The sequence below is a fragment of the Bubalus kerabau genome, chromosome 5, assembly GCF_029407905.1.
Source record: "Bubalus kerabau isolate K-KA32 ecotype Philippines breed swamp buffalo chromosome 5, PCC_UOA_SB_1v2, whole genome shotgun sequence".
Taxonomy (NCBI): Eukaryota; Metazoa; Chordata; class Mammalia; order Artiodactyla; family Bovidae; genus Bubalus; species Bubalus kerabau.
Genome location: NC_073628.1, coordinates 39,399,220 through 39,418,075, shown reverse-complemented (window position 1 = coordinate 39,418,075; position 18,856 = coordinate 39,399,220). Strand labels below are relative to the sequence as shown.

General features: G+C 44.2%; 1 long non-coding RNA gene across 1 annotated transcript in view; it reads left to right on the top strand.

Annotated features, from left to right (window-relative positions):
* The first annotated feature begins 893 nt into the window (after positions 1 to 893).
* LOC129652644 (uncharacterized) overlaps positions 894 to 18,856 on the top strand; it is an 84,320-nt gene continuing 66,357 nt past the window's right edge. Inside the window, exon 1 of the long non-coding RNA XR_008714650.1 lies at positions 894 to 1,037. This is a non-coding gene — a long non-coding RNA (uncharacterized LOC129652644). The remainder of the gene's footprint in view (positions 1,038 to 18,856) is intronic.

Sequence of the window (18,856 nt, the reverse complement as noted above, 5' to 3'; positions counted from 1 at the left end):
GCAACTCAGAGCATCTGTTCCAAAAAGGCAAATATAACTGGAGTATAAGAATGCATCCACTCATTCATTCACTCAGCAAACACTGACCAGGCAGCATCTAAGCATCAGTCATGGTAACAGCTGCTTTCACTTCAGATTAGTCCTATTAAACATTCTTTAGTCCTCCAGGTTCATCCTTGTGTCATCCATCCTGGTATTGTCCTGTCATCTCTGGCAGTCAGCGGAGACTGACTGAATGGAATGGAATGGAATGGAGTGGGACTGAATTTGATTAAATGCAGCTGGAGTACCTGAAGTAGTCTATGTCTTTGGACTTTCCAAGTCTCATGAAACCAAATGATCAAAACTATTCAATGTGATTTAATATGGCTAACACTTGTTGAGTAACTGGCATTTTATTCCTTTGCTATTTAGCTAATTTTGGCCAAGCCACTCAGCCTGTTGCTAAAATTAGATTGTGGCTGAAATTTAAAGCAATGCTAAAATCTAAAGCAGGGCAGGAGCCTATGAAGTTCGTACTGGAGGTGGAAGAGGGGAAGCTGAAGCTCTACGCTATAGAAAGTGAAATCGCTCAGTTGTGTCCGACTCTTTGTGACCCCGTGGACTGTAGCCTACCAGGCTCCTCAGTCAATGGGATTTTCCAGGCAAGAGAACTGGAGTGGGTTGCCATTGCCTTCCCCAGGGGATCTTCCCCACCCAGGGATAGAACCCAGGTCTCCCGCATTGTAGGCAGACGCTTTACCGTCTGAGCTACCAGGGAAGCCCCATGCTATGGAAAGGTAGCATTATATTTAGAACTGACTTGTGTTTGAAACTTGGTTATTCTGTTAATGGGCAGGTGGTACACCTTTCTGAATATCAATCTCCCCCTCTGTAGGATGGAATCTTCATCTCACTGGATCATCACCACCAGCCTCAGCTCCTTGAGGACACAGTCTGAGTGGTGCGTGCTGTATTTTCTAGTCCCTGGCAGAGGGCCTGGCCCCTGGTCAGTTCTCAATAAATATTGAAAGAAGGAAGACTCTTCTTCGAAGTAGGTAAGGCAAATTCAATTATTCCAGTTTTATAGATGGGGAAACAGAGCCAGGGGGTTTGTTGAATGAGAGAATTAAGTTGCGGTTTGTTCGAGGTCTTTCATCTTAAAGTCAGTTTTCTAAGCTGTGGCTTTGTCATGCTCTGGGTCTGAGTTTCCTGTCTGTGAAAATGACCGCCTGAGGGATATCTTTGGTTTTTTGTGAAGAACCCCAATTTTTCTATGAGTTTAGGGCAGTCACCCCAGATGCTGGAGGAGGATATGATCCAAGACCATGAAGAAGGATCAGGGTTAGGATAGATATTTGGAAAGTTGCATTCATTCATTCATTCATTCATGCAGCCATTATTCTTTGAGCACCTGTTCTGTGCCAGACGCTGTGTTATATTTTCAGGATAAAGGTAAATACAAAGATGGAACACAGTCCCTGCCCCCACCGAGCTTACAGCTGAATGGAGAGTGAAGCAAGCAACAGTTACAGGCAGGCAGCTGGGGCCAGGACAGGGGAGGCAGAGGGTGTGTGGGAGGAAGAGAGAGAGGAAGGAAGGGCTCAGAGGAGGCTTCCTAGGAGACGCATTATATGGCAAGGGGAGAGCTTGTGTGAGTGGAAGCCAGCCTGGAGAAGAGTCAGATCAAAACGTCTATGTTATTGTGAGATGGGCCAGGTAGCTCCTCTCCTGTGCTCTGTTCTTCTCTAAGTCGAAGGAGAAAGAGGGACAAGTAGTGTCAGAGGGAGCCTGGAAACGTGGGCTTTCTTTGCTAGGGAAGGACGTTGCCATGTATTTATTTAGCCATGTTATCTCATGTTGACATTCATGTTCATGCTCTTGCATGCGTGCTCAGTCGTGTCTGACTCTTTGTGACCCCCATGGACTGTAGCCCGCCAGGCTCCTCTGTCCATGGGATCTTCCAGGCAAGAATACTGGAGTGGGTTGCCATTTCCTTCTCCAGGGAATCTTCCTGACCCAGGGATTGAAACCACATCTACCTGTGTCTCCTGAATTGCAGGTGGATTCTTTACCACTGAGCCACCAGGGAAGCCCCGACATTCATGTTGACACAGATCTATGATGATTCCTGTTTGCAGGGAGGAGTGACTTTTGTAGTTTGGTTTGGGTTCCCCAGAATCAGACCTTGAATTAAGGATCTGTGTGCAACTAGATTGGGCTTCTTTGGTAGCTCAGCTGACAAAGAATCTGCCTGCAATGCCGGAGACCCTGGTTTGATTCCTGGGTCAGGAAGGTCCCCTGGAAGAGGGATAGGCTACCCACTCCAGTATTCTTGGGCTTCTCTTGTGGCTCAGATTGTAGGAATCCACCTTTAAAGCAGGAGATCTGGGTTCGATCCTGGGGTTGGGAAGATCCCCTGGAGGAGGTCATGGCAACCCACTGCAGTATTCTTGCCTGGAGAATCCCCATGGACTGAGGAGCCTGGAGGGCAAAATGTGGGACATGACTGAGTGACTAAACACAGCCCAGCACAGCATGCAACTCGTTTATTGGAAGGTGCGAGTAACTGGAAGGTGAGAGGGGACGTGCTGGGGGAAGAGACTTTAAAGGGTGAGTTATTAAGCCTGCTATTGTAGTGACAATTGCTGCTTAATTCCATGAAGAAACTCTGGAAAAAATGTTCTAGAGCACACGTCTCAGAATTCTCCCAGTCAATGGGAGAAGGAGCTGTGATATCTATTGGTTAAGGACTGTCTGCACTCTCCTCTCTGGGCTGTGCACATCTTCAATGCCAGACATGTCCAGCCTGTGCCCTGGGCAGACAGAACAGGTCCTGTTAGCCTGAGCTCGCTGTCTGAGATGAGGAGGTGCTGACCTGGATGCAGTGGTGAGGGGACAGAGAACGTGGCCCTGGACACTTATCTGGAGGGTTCCCGGAATCTGCTAAATTCCAGAGAAATTCATCTGTGAATTCCCCACCTTTCATTGAGTTTGGGCTTCACAAACCAGACATGCCTATAATGCCAACCCCTGGTCCTATCTAGAGGCATGACTCTCTAGTAACAGGGAGAGTCTGGGCCATAGGACTCTTCTCTCTCCATCTAGAATGACCATAGAACCTAAGTTGTACCTCTCTGGTTATATGTGTGGACCTCCTACCTTGGCCAGATACTGTGAAAATGTGAGCTATGACTCCTGTCCTCCAGGAGCTGATAGATTGGGTTCGAGTTCATGACCCATGCATAAGAAGTAGTTCATCACGTCAGACTGAGGACTGAATCTTCCAAAATGGTGACACAGTACCAACAAGAATTTTCCTAAAGGGAAGAATCAATGTGGGCTTAGTGGGTGGGGTTGAGGGAAGGAGATGGGCTTGCGCTGGACTTGGAAGGATAAAATAGGGTTCAGAGAAGTGGAGGGGGGACAGAAGACATCCTGGTGGAGAAGTCACTGCAGGAGGAGATGAGAACGAGGACGGTGAGCTCAGAGGTTGGTGAACGCTCTGAAGGAGGAGGTCCACGGTGGAGGGGAGTGACAGAGCGAAGAGGTGTGTGGATGGAGCTTATGAAGGGCTTCCCCATGCAGCTCCCACCCTGGAAGCAGGTGGTTTCCAAAGCATTTCCCATGAGATGTCCCACCTCCCCTCAAAGACCACTGCTGAGGAGGAGGAGGATGGAGGGACTGTGGGGGAAGGTCCCAGCCTCCCCGGCCACATTAACCACTGCTACTTTATTTCCTTTGCATTTGGGGTTTCCAAATGAAAATTCACTTACTAAAGATTTCTATGGGTTAAAAAAAAGACCCAATATCATGGTAGTCGTGGTGGGGGAGTCATTAAAGCTTTAAGCCGGTGGATGAGTTGCTTGATTGAGTTCATCAGTCACTGTTGGGCGCTGGCAGCACTGTAATGCTGGGCAGAGGGCCACGAGCAGAGAAGCGAGGCGCTGACGTAAGGAATGGTGCTCGATGGCTGTGTGTTGGGCAAGTTGTGGGCAAAGACCCCTGCCAGCCTGGAGACAGGTGAGTAGCAGGCTTCAGTCATCCAGATGCCAAGTAATAACATCTCAAACAACCTTTGTTGAGCAGTAATTTTAACTCTTTCTTCTGCACCCCCTGGACTTCTGTATTAATTTACCTTGTTCTACAGTTCCTTTTCCTAGCCACACATGCCTGCATTCTAAGTCGCTTCAGTCATGACCGACTCTTTGTGACCCTATGGACTGTAGCCTGCCAGGCTCCTCTGCCTGTGGGATTCTCTAGGCAAGAATACTGAAGTAGATTGCCATGCACTCCCTCCAGGGAATCTTCCTGACCCAGGGATTGAACCTGGGTCTCTTACATCTCCTGCATTGGCAGGTGGGTTCTTTCCCACCTGGGAAGCCTTTTCCTAGCTATACACTAAGCTAAAGATTTCTTTTGGTCTTTGGAAGTGCCTATAACACTGTAGGTTAGGGGGTCCAGCCAGGCACCTCTGTGTCTACAGGAGCAGTGAATAAGTACAGTGGCCAAGAGTGAAGGAATAGAGATTTGAGAGTCATGATCACCTGCAGGGCTCTTGCGGCTCTTGTCTTACATTTAGACATTCAGAGTCAGTTAGAGAAGAACCAGACCATGGGTGGCCTGAACAATAGACGCCTGTGAGCTGGCGCTCTGAATTCATGTTTGGTTGTTCAGATGCATGCCTGTGTAGCACATGGCTTTTCTCTGTTTGGATAGACCTGTAGCTCTCTGCCTCTTTCTTGACTGCTCTTGCCTGTCGACTCTGTGTCCTGCCTGCCGCCTGTGTGATCGCGAGAGGCAGAATCTTAGAAGCCTACCCCCTGGCAGGAACAATGATGTGCAAAGGGATGTGTGCATACTCATGCCACATCGGGCAAACAGAAACAAGATGTTATTAGGGAAAAACTTCCAAGCTGAGGTTTCAAGAGCCATACCCACATGCTCACGACCCCACAGGGAGCTGTGCTCAGACAGGGTCCTACAGCTAGAGTTCTAGTGCAGAGCGATCCTGTGTCCACCTCCAGAGTGCTCTGTATGTTTCTAGACTGAGCCAAGAGGCAGCTATCTTGCTGTTAACATACAAGGTCCTTGGTCCATAGGGTGACCAACCATCCTGGTTTGCCTCTTTAGATGTTAGCACTCAAGGTCCTGCATCACATGGAAGCCCTTAGTCTCATGCACATGGGAATGGCTGAGCAACTACTGGCCTTCTTAGAAACAAGAAGCCTTCAAAAGAGTTCCTGAACCAGTCGCAGTGTGGTGATGGTGGTTGTCGTTTTGCGAGATAACCCACATCTTCTGAGCCAGAGCTTTAGAAAGTTACCATAAGGGGGAAGGAAATCAACGTCCAAATCAACAGGATTTGCCTTTCTGTATTCTATTGCCTGCCCCTGGGGACTAAGGACATTCTCTCTACTGACTCTAGTTGATTCTATGACAATGCTTAAGATTTGGTAAGGAGTTATGTATTCAACATCCTGATGAGCTTGTGTCCTAACTGGTGCCTGGGATTCTCAGGGAACGTTCTTTGACCACATCTATAACAAGAATGTGGGAAATTATTCATCCTCTGAATTACCAATTAGAAGTGGGTCTGTTAGTACCCTTTGAGAATGTACCAGACTCTTTAATCCGGAGTTCAGGAGCAAATTCAAGGCCATTCCACTTTCCCAGTGGGTGGGGAGGGCTGCCCATATCAAAGTATCCTGCACTCTCTGAGTCAAAGCCATGTTGCCTGGAGTCCTTCCCCGACCCATGGCCTTAGATCTTGCATAACCATGCCAACAGAGCAAGTTCTCCGGGATAAGCTGTGGCTTTGTGTCCTCCAGGTCCACTGCTTTTGGGAAATCTCCTCGATGGAGTAGGTATTAATGTAAACAATTCCACTAAGTACCCAGTTCACGACAGAAAAGCTTTCCTTATTATTCTTAGTCAACCCAGACAATTCATTTTGTAGCAGAGTTTGTAGGAGAGATCTTTCAGAGCAGGCCATTCAGCTTCATTCAACCAAGCTGACAGCAATCCCTCTTCAGGCAAAGTAAGCATTCAAACCTCTAAGGATTTCTCTGGCCTGGAGACTCGTGATGGTCACCCTGGAGACCGTCTAATTCTACTTTGTGCACTGACACACTTGCTTCTGCGGCTGTTTTCCTCAGGCCCCTGTTAGATACGCCACATGATAACAGTTTTGCACTGAGAGGGGCTGACTGCTGTGGCTCTACCAGAAACGCAAAGGCGGCCTGTTCTGCTTCCTCTTCTGGGTGTACTTCCCTTGTTTCCAAGGGAGTCCGTTGCCCTGTTAGCTGCATCCAAGCCCCATAGGTGGGGAGGATGCTCAGCCTCTCTGTCTCCAGGATAGCCTGGAATGACTGCTCCTGCCGATGGCTCAAAAAGACTTCCAGATTAGTACAACTGTTCATGTTTTGAGCATTCTTATCTTCACTGCAGAAGCCCGGCTCTACAGCTTCTAAGTCTGAGGGTATAACTTTCCCAACTATCCAATCTGTAACCATTCCAGTTGACTGGTGACTTGCTACTCTCCCCAGCAGTGAGGTTTTCTGATGACAGTAGTCAGCTGAAATTCCTTCCCCACTTCCCAAATCCCTTAACAGTGGAACGAACGAACCCACACTGGATGCCACTTTGTACATGGTATATGGTAGCCCACACCGCTGATGACACCTGGAATTAACAATGAAACGTTTACTGAGGATGACCTCCGAGCAGAGGAGTAGCGGAGTGCACAGGCCCCTCTGAGCCAGCATAGAGAGGCAGTGAGGTGTGAATGGTCTAAAGAGCTGGACAGTGCCGTGATAGAGGCTGTTGTTAACTGCTTCACACATTTACAGGGAAAGCCAGCAAGGAGTTGGGTGTAAGGGATTTAGTTTTCCATGTACCAAAGAGATTTTGGTCCAGAAAGAACCTCTGAGGAGACTTCTGAGCTCAGCTAGGAAGTTAGTGAACCAACTTTGCTACCAGTGAAATCCTTACTTCTGTTTAGTCGAACTAATTCATTGTGAAGACCTCAGGAAATGGGAAGGAAATGGACATCCTCTGGCCAGGGGATAGCAAAGACTTGTCTTCAAAAGGTCATGTCTAGATTCTGGTTCAGCAGTCATTCACTTCCCCCACTGAGTGACAACTTGCAGGATGTCCATATTGAAAATCATCCCTGACTCCCGCTTTTCAGCTATTTCACACTCAACTGTCTCAGGCTGACACCAAAGGATTTGAAACGAGAAGACATGGGTTTGAGTACCTGCTTGGCCGTTCGCTAGCCGTGTGTGGTGAAGGCATCCATCTTCTGAATCTTTCTCATCAGTACATTACCTAACTCGGGGGACTCTTCTCTAGGAGGCAGATAAAAGGACAGATGTCAATGCTCTTTTCAGATTCCAAGGCACTCTGTGAGAGTTTGCTGTAATTATAATTCCTACCTGTAAAATCTAAGGGACCTGATGGTACATGAATGGCACTGCTCCCCTTGCCCTGGGCAGCTGTTCTGATTCTGTTTACCGCACATGGGTGAACAGTTTACTCCAAGGGGATGGTTTGCTTAATGCAGAGTTGTGACTGCTGCCGTAGCCTGGGGGTGCCTCCCACCTACTGTAGAACGCGGCCTACCCATCCCAAGAGCCAGTCAGGGGCCAGCTGCCACACTGTGTGTGCAGTAGAGAGTAGCCAGGCCTGCTGTCTTACAGAAACGTAATGGCAAGTATCTAACGTGATTAAGGCTCGGGTAAACAACCCTAATTCAATGACATGTTGTTTTGAATCCCACTGTAGACATTCTTGGACAGCAAACTCCATTTTTCACCTCATCGCCCATATGAGTTTTCCTAAATTTGGCTGAGCCTTTGATGTGCTCTTCATTTTCAGCAATATGGTACAGTGGAGTGAGCATATGCTTTGGACATAGACTTGGGTTCAAATCCTAGCTCTGTTTCTCAAAAAACTTAGTGGCCTTTGGTGAGCTCCTCTGAGCCTTGCTTTTCATGCCTGTAAAGTTGGGGGTTATTGTATCCACCTTGTAGGGATGTCATGAGGAGTAAGCTAATGTTTATAAAGTACCCATGCTTTTGCCAGCTGAGCTGTACACAAATGTGGACTGTCGAACAAATGGTCAGCGAGCTGTCCGCATCCCACCTGACCCCTGCCTAGGATTGTTGCTAAGTATTTTTGAGTGCATTTCAAGCTGTACTATGTCTACAAAATAGCTAGGAATCTTGTTAAAATGCATGTTCAGAATCAGTACGTCTGGAGTGGGATTTGTGATTCTGCGTTGCTAACGTCTCCCAGGTGATGCTGTTGCTACAGCTCAGGGGCCATATTTTGAGTAGGGATGCTTGTTAACCTTAGTGAGCACGTCTAACCTAGGCATCTAGAAGTGTACACTCACTTGTCCTCTACTGCTTTTGCTTAACTCAGAAGATCTCAAGCACCATTTAACCAATAGATGCCTGTACGATAGCAGCAGGATCAACGGCAGAAGAATCAACTGTAAAAAATACAGATTCCTGAATCTATCCCAGGAGATGCTGTTTCTCTAGCTGAGGAGTGGGGCTGTAGGCATCCTATTTAGGTCCTAATAGGAGCCAGCCATGTAACAACTGCTGTGAGTTGGTGGACCAGCATGTCGAGATCTGTCAGTTACTGTAGCTGAATCTGAACGTGACTCCAGTATGATCCCGAGTGCTACGTCGTGCAGCTGGGCGCTGTGGAAGCTCAGTGACCAAAGGATGGGTACGAGTGAGTCAAGTCTCTATCAGCACTTGATTTACATCATGACCAGTATTAGAAACCCTTCTCCCTTTACCACTGTTATCAGTCAAATACATCTATGCCTTTATGGGGTTCTGGTCACATAGCTGCATATGGGAAAACTTGGATACTCCTGCCTTTTGCATTGGAAAGGAGCAATGTGCAAGGTTTAAAGGCTCAGACTTCGGGATCTGATGGACCAGGGCTTATACCCTGGCTCTACTGCTAAAAAGTTTGACTTTGGATAAGTCACTTAACTGTATAAGCACTTTGGATAAGTCACTGAACTATATAAGCAACAGGTTTTTCACCCGTAAAATGCAGATAACATTGCCTATATGATAGGTTTATGATGAGGATTATTAAGCCCAACCATTCCATTCTTACTCCTTCCCACATCAGATGGTAGAAGCTTGATCCTTCCAGCTTCTCAGGTCAGAAGCCATACAGTCATCATTGACTCCTTTCTTTCTCTTATATCCTCCATTCAACCCATCATCAAAGTGTTTGCTTCACTTTCAGAGTGAAACCAGAATCCAACCACTTCTTACCAACTCCTTTACAGCTCTCCTGGTTCATCCCACTATCGCTGTTTTTTATAAAAGCTTCCTAACTGGTTTCTCCAGTTCTGCTCTTGCTTCACCTTGATATATTCTCAGCGTATCAACCAGAGCGACTGTGTCAAAATGTAAGTAGATCATGTTACTCCTCTGATTAAACCCTCCAATGGCTGCCCCTGTCTCCAAAACAAAGGCAAAGCCCTTACCATGGTCCCATACAAGGTCCTATATGATCAGACTCCCTTTTCGCCTCTCTGACCTCATTTCTAGTTACTTTCTCTCCTCCATGCTATACGCCAGGCATAGAAGCCCTCTTAATTTTTTTTGGTGGTGGGGAGTGCAGTTTGGTGCGATCTTGTGTCAGAGAGCCTGAAAGGTGTTAGTAAGAGGAAACCACTTCTGCTGATTTCCTTCCAGTGAAAGGATGCCCTACACCAAGGCTATCTTTTTGGCCATTTTCTTTTTAAACTGTCATTCTGAGGTGTTAAAAGGCATGTACTTTTTTTGAAGTTCCAAGTGGTGCAGTGGTAAATAATCCAATTGCAATGCAGGAGATGCAGGTTTGATCCCTGGGTCGGGAAGGTCCCCTGAACACGCACGCGTGCACTTTTTTGAAGAACCTTAAACTTACAGTAGCATTAGTGGTAAAGAATCCACTTGCCAATGCAGGAGAAGCAAGAGACAAGGGTTTGATCCCTGGGATGGGAAGATCCCCTGGAGTAGGAAATGGCAACCCACTCCAGTATGCTTGCTTGGAAAATGCTTGCTTGTTTGCAAAAGAGCAAACACTTAGGGATTAATAATTTCCCTGGCAGGTTAGCTTCTATGCATAATCCAAAGTCTTGGTTTATAAAACAAAAAATCTAGCATCCACCAAGAGGGACATATTTGCAATTAATATTTTGAATTTTACTTTACATATAGATTATTTTTATGTATGGCACTAAGTATCTATCATGGAAACTGTATATACATTTGGATGCATTATCTTACTTGTGATATGTTTAATTACCCTTTATCTAAATGGTTTGCACATAGCAGAGTTTCAGAGATTTCCCAACTCTGTTTCTCATATTCTATTATTTTTCCTACCAAATGGGTTATTGCCCTGATGTGGGGATAGTTAATGAGAGGATTAACTCACATACATAGCATTTATAATCTAGACGGCCCCATATATATATCGGAGAAGGCAGTGATACCCCACTCCAGTACTCTTGCCTGGAAAATCCCACTGACGGAAGAGCCTGGTGGGCTTCAGTCCATGGGATTGGTAAGAGTTGGAGACGACTGAGCGACTCCACTTTCACTTTTCACTTTCATGCACTGGAGAAGGAAATGGCAACCCACTCAAGTGTTCTTGCCTGGAGAATCCCAGGGACGGGGGAGCCTGGTGGGCTGCCATCTATGGGGTTGCATAGAGTTGGACACGACTGAAGCGACTTAGCAACATATATATATATATATTTATATATATATATTTAATTTTATTGGAGGATAGTTGATTTACAGTGTTGTGTTAGTTTCTGCTGTATAGCAGGGAATCAGTTATGCATATATCCTCTCTTTTTTAGATTCATTTCTCATATAGGTCATTACAGACTATTGAGTAGGGTTCCCTGTGCTATACAGTAAGCCTTTATTAGTTATCTATTTTGTATGTAGTAGTGTGTATATGTCAGTCCCAATCTCCTAATTTATTCCCCCCAACCCCTGGTAACTACAAGTTTGTCTTCTATATGTAACTCTATTTCTGTTTTGTAGATAAGTTCATTTGTATCCTTTTTTTTTTTTTTTAGGTTCCACATATAAGTGATACATGATACTTGTCTTTCTGTGTCTGACTTACTTTACTCAGTATGACAATCTCTAGGTCCATCCATGTTGCTCCAAATGGCATTATTTCATTCCTTTTTATGCCTAAATAACATTCCATTGTATATATGCGCCACGTTTTAATCCATTCCTCTGTTGATGAACAGAGGAATGGATAGCTAGGAGGCAATGGATTGGAGGCAGTGGACTGGCAATTGCTAGGAGGCAGCAGAGGAATGGATTGCTAGGTTGCTTCCATGTCCTAGCTGTTGTAAATAGTGCTACTATGAACATTGGGGTATGTTTTAGAATTATGGTTTTTTTGGGGTATATGCCCAGGAATGGAATTGTTGGATCGTTTGGTAGCTCTGTTTTCAGTTTTTTAAGGAACGACTGTACTATTCTCCACAGTGACTGTACCAGTTTACAGTCCTACCAACAGTGTAGGAGGGTTCTGGCCCCTTCCTTCTTAAACAGGTCAATCAAGCTTGGACCTGATCACAAGGCCTGGCACGTGGTCATCATTGATTAAATGGTCGTTTTATTTGTTTGGGAAACACTTGAAAAGCTGTTACTGTCTTGGGTGCCCCTGCCTAGAGTTTTGCACAGCACGTGTTTGCCCATCAGAATCTGTGACTTGCCGTAGCCCTGCAAGATGAGAGGGGCTGGGAGGCCCGCTCTTGTTCTGTCAGAGACGAGCAACTAGGCACCAGGGCTAAGTGATTCATGTATCTAGTGTGTTACAGAATCGGGGCACAATAGAGTTCAGTCTCTCAGTTCTGAGCCCAGCGCTCCTTCTTTGCTGCCATGGAAATTAGAAGAGAGATGGCTTCTTACACCGAGTTCTTAGCTTTCTTGGGCCTGGATGATGTGTTAATCAAACACCCAATATGCTGATGTGCACAGGTGCCAAGCTGATGTCAATAGCCTGACATGTGCCTCATTTATCTACATTATCTGGAAACAAAGACCTGTAAGTTTGGGTGACACTGAATTGAATGACAAAGATCAATTATAAGAACTTTCACACAGTGGATTGAAAAATCACTGATTCCTCAAAGAGATCACAAATATCTTGTCTGTAACTGTTATTTGGCTAAAAGTCAGTTTGGAATAATGTTAAGCTCTGCTTGAAGTAAGTTATATTATCATATATAGGTTGAATATTGCGAAATGGAGTGCAAAAGCATCTGTAATCATGTCAGTCTTACAAATTATTAGTTGTCATTTTAATGTTCTCTTCTGCTCTTTGCCTATATGCATATGTTATTTTTGCATGACAGAGATAATTTTTCTTCTTAAATTTAATAAATGCTAAACTTTTTAGCTTTATGTAGTACTTAGAACATTATATTTAACATTTACATAAAATTCCATCTGTTTCATGTAATACAGTTCATGTAACAATTATCCTGTGGTTGAATTTGTAGGTTATTTTCAATGTTTTACCCTTTGCATAGCATTGCAAAGAATATTTTGCACATACAACTTTTCTTTTAGGATTTTTTCCCTTTTTAATATCAATTCCCAAGAGTATTTCTACTGAGTTAAAACATTGTTATGACTAATAAATATGTCTCCTTTTTGTGCTCCTGTTTGTGGCTTGGGATGGTTTCATCAAATGGCTAATATGTATTTTATAGACAGAAAATTAGAAATAGATCAATTGGATCATTATCCCTTGCTTGTCAATTTTCCTATCTAGTCCCTGGCTTCCATGATGGCCCCATCCGGGAGATAGTGCTGTTGGAATTGTTTTCTCTGAAAATTTACCCAGTAAACAAAGAGGTTTCTCTTTTTGGAGGACTATATTGTCATCCTGAACCCTGGTTTAGATTCCCTTGAGACAGCTGGGATGGGAAGAGGGCTAGATGTGGAGTCAGAAAATTTGGAATTAAACCGTGGCTATGCCATTTATGAAAAATATTTTGTAAAATTCTTTGCATAGCAAAGAATTATTATTTTTTTACTATAGGGAAAAAAAAAATTCCAGGTATCCAGAATGGGCCTAAACTCCCAAAGAGTGTTGTGAGAGTTTAGGTTCTCTGCATTGTGTTCCTTTAGACCTGATGCATTAGAAAGGCATGTCCTGTGGTGAATGCAAGATTGTGTGTTGTCCAGTAGGTTGACAGTACCGCATACTGTGTTGTATGCAGTAGATAGATCTGGGGACTTCAGGGGAATTGAACAGCCTCTCTGAAGTGGGGCTAGTAATAGGGCTTAAGGGTGAATGAAATGAGACAGTGTAAGTCAGACGTTCAGCATAATACTAGAGGTTAAAGCATCTGCCTCCAGTGTGGGAGACCTGGGTTCGATCCCTGGGTCGGGAAGATCCCCTGGAGAAGGAAATGGTAACCCACTCCAGTATTCTTGCCTAGAGAATCCCATGGATGGAGAAGCCTGGTAGGCTACAGTCCATGGGGTCACAAAGAGTCGGACATGACTGAGTGACTTCACTTACTTACTGAAGTGGGGCTAGTAATAGGGCTTAAAGGTGAATTAAATGAGACAGTGTAAGTCAAATGTCCATCGTAACACTCGGCACTCAGACATCTGTAGTGTTGGTTCTCCTTCCCAGCTGCTGTACCTCAGGAGAGCTTAATAGATATTTTTCCAATATTTTTTCTTCAGAAGCTTTAAGGGAGTCAGACTTGACTGTAGCATCAATGTATTTTATTTTGGTATCTATAAAATATTTAGGAGTATTGAAAGAAGTGTTTTCTTATTTCAAGGGCATCTTGAATTATTTCTGGAGATTGGCTAGCTCAGCTGGCTATATTCAGCAAGTCATAGCCAACACTTAAGCTATTTATTTTAGTATATTTGCTATGCACTGTGCCTTTCCTGTTGGTTCAGATAGAATGGATTTATTTTCAAGTCAAGATGAACGTTTATGTCTAAGACTCAGAGTTTGATGCAGAATTGCAAGCATTGGTAGTTTAAGAGCATAAATGGTGCTGCAACTTGTCTGTGAGATGGAAAGTAATAACTTCTCTCATCCATTGCAGTCCTATCTAAAAAGGTCTTTGTTTTACTATTGAAAAATGTAGCAATTCTTTCCATTTCTCTACCATTCTGTATGTTATATAACATGTTCACAGGAACAGCCTCAACCAAATCTTACTACATTTCCTTGAGGAATTGAGATTCAAAAGGCATTTATTATTAAACCCTCCCTGTATGTTAGCTTTGGTTATTAGACTTCTGCATAACTTTCTCTTGTGATCTTTGTTTTCAACACTTAATGAAGGACAGGTAATTGGAAAGCAGAGTAACCAGGACTGAAACCCAGGTCTTGGATGCCCAGTCCAGTGCTTTTTTTGGTAACAGTCTTGTTCCCCTGGGAGACGGTGTGATGGTGTAGAAAGAACACCAGCTTGAGTCAGATGACAGGGCCTCTAATCACAGCGACCTGCTTACGGTGGTTCCTTTAGGGAGTCATGCCCTCTCTATGGGCCTCATATAATTCACCAGTAAAATGAGGAGTTTAGACATGATGACCTCTTTGGTCTCTCCCTACCCTGACAATCCATTTGCCTATAGGACACACTCTTATCATGGGAAGATTCCAAAGAGGTGCTTTCATTCCACAGCTGGCCTGATTGGGAAAGAAGTTTATGAGGCTTCCCTGGTGTCTCAGATGAGAAAGAATCTTCCCACAATGTGGGAAACCCAGATTTGATCCCTGGGTTGGGAAGATCCCATGGAGAAGGTAATGGCTACCCACTCCAGTATTCTTGCCTAGAGAATTCCATGGACAGGGGAGCCTGGCAGGCTACAGACCATGGGATCGCACAGAGTCAGACATGACTGAGAGACTAACACTTTCACTTTTATGAGATGAACTTCAAGTGTGGAGTGATCTGGTTTCCTGACTGTGCAGGCCTTTCAGTGCCCACAGACAGCCTTCCCAGGACAAGCCAGAAGGGTGGGTTTTGATCAAATTCTGCCTCCCTGTTAAACACAAACAGGGACTTTTTCCATTCCCAAAGAAAACAATGAGAAGAGAAAACAAAAAGAATTCTGATCTGTTTTTATAATAGTCTCAGATGCAGAGACCATTGTGGTTGGAAGGGACCTTGGCGATGATTTGTTTCAGTTCAATAATTCAGTGTACTAGAACACCGAACCCAGAGCAAGGCAGTGCAGGAAGGCCCAAGGTCTCAGCGAGTAAGAGACACCCAGGACTAAACCGAGGGCTCCTGTCTCCTGGTCACCTTACTCCCAATAACTGGAAGCTTTGAGCCATGCTGATTTTCAGGTTCCTGCTAGCTGTCAAGTGTGTAAGACTAACAGTGGAATGATGCAATCTTGGATTGCTTTGATGGAAGCAGCAGAAATACAATCTGTAGTACTGATAGCTTTGGAGTCACCCAGACTAGGATTTATCAGGTTGTGAACCTGCGTAAGCCACTTAACTTTTCTGAGGATATGCAAGTGTTGTGTGGCTGGAGCGTGGAAAGTAGAGGTAGGTGAGACTTGAAAGGATAAATGGGAGATATTACCGAGGGTTTGTTTTTTTAATTGAAGTATAGTTGTTTACAACATTGTGTTAATTGCTACTGGACAGCAAAGTGACTGAGTAATACATATACATACTGTACATTCTTTTTGATATTCTTTCCCATTATGGCTTATCACAGGATTTTGAATATAGTTCCTTGGGATATACAGTTGGGCCTTGCTGTTTATCCTTCCTATACATGATAATTTACATCTGCTAATCCCAAACTCCCAGTCCATCCCTCCCCTACTGCCCTCCCCCTTGGCAACCACGTCTCTTCTCTATGTTTGTGAGTCTCTTTCTGTTTCGTAGGTAGGCTCATTTGTGTCATATTTTGGATTCCACATACAAGTGATACCATATGGCATTTGTCTTTCCCTTTGTGACTTACTTGCTTAGTACGATAATCTCTAGATTCATTCATGTTGCTGTAAATGGCATTACTTCATTCTTTTTTTGTGGCTGAGTAGTATTCTGTTGGAGAAGGCAATGGCACCCCACTCCAGTACTCTTGCCTGGAAAATCCCATGGACGGAGGGGCCTGGTGGGCTGCAGTCCATGGGTCGCGAAGAGTCGGACACGACTGAGCAACTTCACTTTCACTTTCACTTTCCTGCATTGGAGAAGGAAATGGCAACCCACTCCAGTGTTCTTGCCTGGAGAATCCCAGGGACGACGGAGCCTGGTGGGCTGCCATCTGTGGGGTCGCACAGAGTCGGACACAACTGAAGTGACTTAGTAGTAGTAGTATTCCATTGTATATGTGTACCATATCCTTACCCGTTCACATGTTGTTGGACATTTAGGGTGTTTCCATGTCTTGGCTATTGTAAATAGCACTGCTGTGAACATAGGGGCACATGTATCTTTTGAATTATAGTTTTGTCTGGATCATATGGCAACTATATGGCAACTCTTTTAGTTTTTTGAGAAACCTCCATACTGTTTTCCATAGTGACTGCACCAATATATATTCCTAGTTACGGTGTAGGAGGGTTCCCTTTTCTCCACACCCTTTCTACTCTCCAGCATTTGTTATTTGTAGACTTTTTAATAAAGACCATTTTGACCAGTGTGAGGTGGTACCTAATTGCAGTTTTGATTTGAATTTTCTAATAATTACTGACAATGAGCATCTTTTCATGTACCTCTTGGCCATCTGTATGTCTTCTTTGGAGAAATGTCTGTTTAGGTAGTCCAATGTGGTTACTTCTTCTGTTGATGGGTTTATGTCATTAATTCTATATCACACTATTTTTGTGCATATATAGGCTGAGTTTTAATATAGTAATGTGTTTTTTGTTTTGCTGGTCATTTCAGTATAAGGGCAAAAAACTCAATAAAACAGATTTATTTGGATCCTCTCCACTTATGATTGAGGAACTTTCAGCTTTACTCCTTTATTTTTTCCAGTTTTCTTTTGATGTTTCCAGAGACAGACTTTCATGTACTTTCTGCTACTGTTAGGGGTCCAGCATTTCCTTTTTCTGCTCCTGATGCATATTTGAAGATAGATAATATCCCATTATGTGTATATGGGCATTGAAGCTTAGGTGCTTTCTCAGCTTATTGAAAGTCATCTAATTAGTGAGTATTGCTAAGTCACTTCAGTCGTTTCCGACTCTGTGTGACCCCATAGACGGCAGCCCACCAGGCTCCCCCGTCCCTGAGACTCTCCAGGCAATAACACTGGAGTGGGTTGCCATTTCATCCTCCAATGCATGAAAGTGAAAAGTGAAAGTGAAGTCGCTCAGTTGTGTTGGACTCTTAGCGACCCCATGGATTGCAGCCTAACAGGCTCCTCCATCCATGGGATTTTCCAAGCAAGAGTACTGGAGTGGGGTGCCATTGGAGACTGAAATTGAATCTGGTCAATTTCAGAACCTAAGTTCAATACCATTTGTTAATCACTGTACTGTATTAGGGGCTTTCCAGGTGGTTCAGACAGTAAAAGAATCCACCTGCTAATGCAGGAGATGTGGGCTCGATCCTTGGGTCAGGAAGATCCTCTGAAAAAGGGAATGGCAACCCACTTCAGTGTTCTTGCCTGGGGAATCCCACGGACAGAGGAGCCTGACAGGCTATAGTCCATGGGGTCTCAAAGGGTTGGACATGACTGAGCGACTTAATAACAAGAACAATGATAAACTATATTAGAGGTTTTCCAGGTAGCTCAGTGATAAAGAATCTGCCTGCCAATGTGGGAGCATCGGGAGCTGCAGGAGCTGCGAGTTTTATCCCTGAGTCGGGAAGACCCCCTGGAAGAGGAAATGGCAACCCACTCCAGTTATCTTGCCAGGATGATCCCATGGACAGAGGAAACTGGCAGGCCGCAGTCTGTGGAGCTGCAGAGTCGGACGCTACTGAGTGACTGCGCATGCCTGCCCACACACTGTATGAGCTCAGTTGGTTTCTCTTCAACATTTTCATTCCACCCCTCATAATTTAGTTATAGTCATGTTTTTATACACAGGGAGTGTAGATGATTTTAATTTCCTTTTTTTCATAGACAAGATCAACTTTACCAGACTGAAACCCTCAAGACAAAGGAGCCCAGGAAAGAAATCTCATCAGGAAAATAGAGGAAGTTTTCATGGAGTTGCTATGAGTCCGAAACTTTTAATGAATCCAGTTGTGTTGTTTTCGTAGTTAAGATCCCCTCAGATGTCAGGAGATAGATGCATAGATGTCAGCTTATAAAGTACAGCTCTGATGTGAGAGTGGAAATACCAGAAGCTGGAATCCCTCCGTGCTACGAGATAACGAAGGAAGCCAGAGATAAGTAGGAAGAAACACTGGTTACCAAGAGGGAAAGCAATTGTTTTTTGCTAAATCAAATATTTATGAGACTGGGATTTGATTACCTATGGCTTAACAATTCAAGGGAAAGATAATTTTCTAGAAATGCCCAAGGTGTTGGAGTAATTCAGATAACTGTACCTTGTATGAAAATAATTAATCACTAGAATTTGGAATGCATGCAAATTATGATGAGGATAGAAGATATCTTGCAGTGTGAAGGCATGGTGGTGTAACATGTTGGAAGGATTAAAATATATCCTGTTGTCACGCACCATTCCTTCCCTTGTCAATACAGAGCATTTGGTTTTGATTTTCGATTTTGCTAACATGTTTTGAATGCCTACCACGTGTCAGACACCTTTAGATTGGTTTAAAAAATTTTAATAACCATAAAACCATTAAGGTGTATATTATTTCATTTTATGAAAGAGGA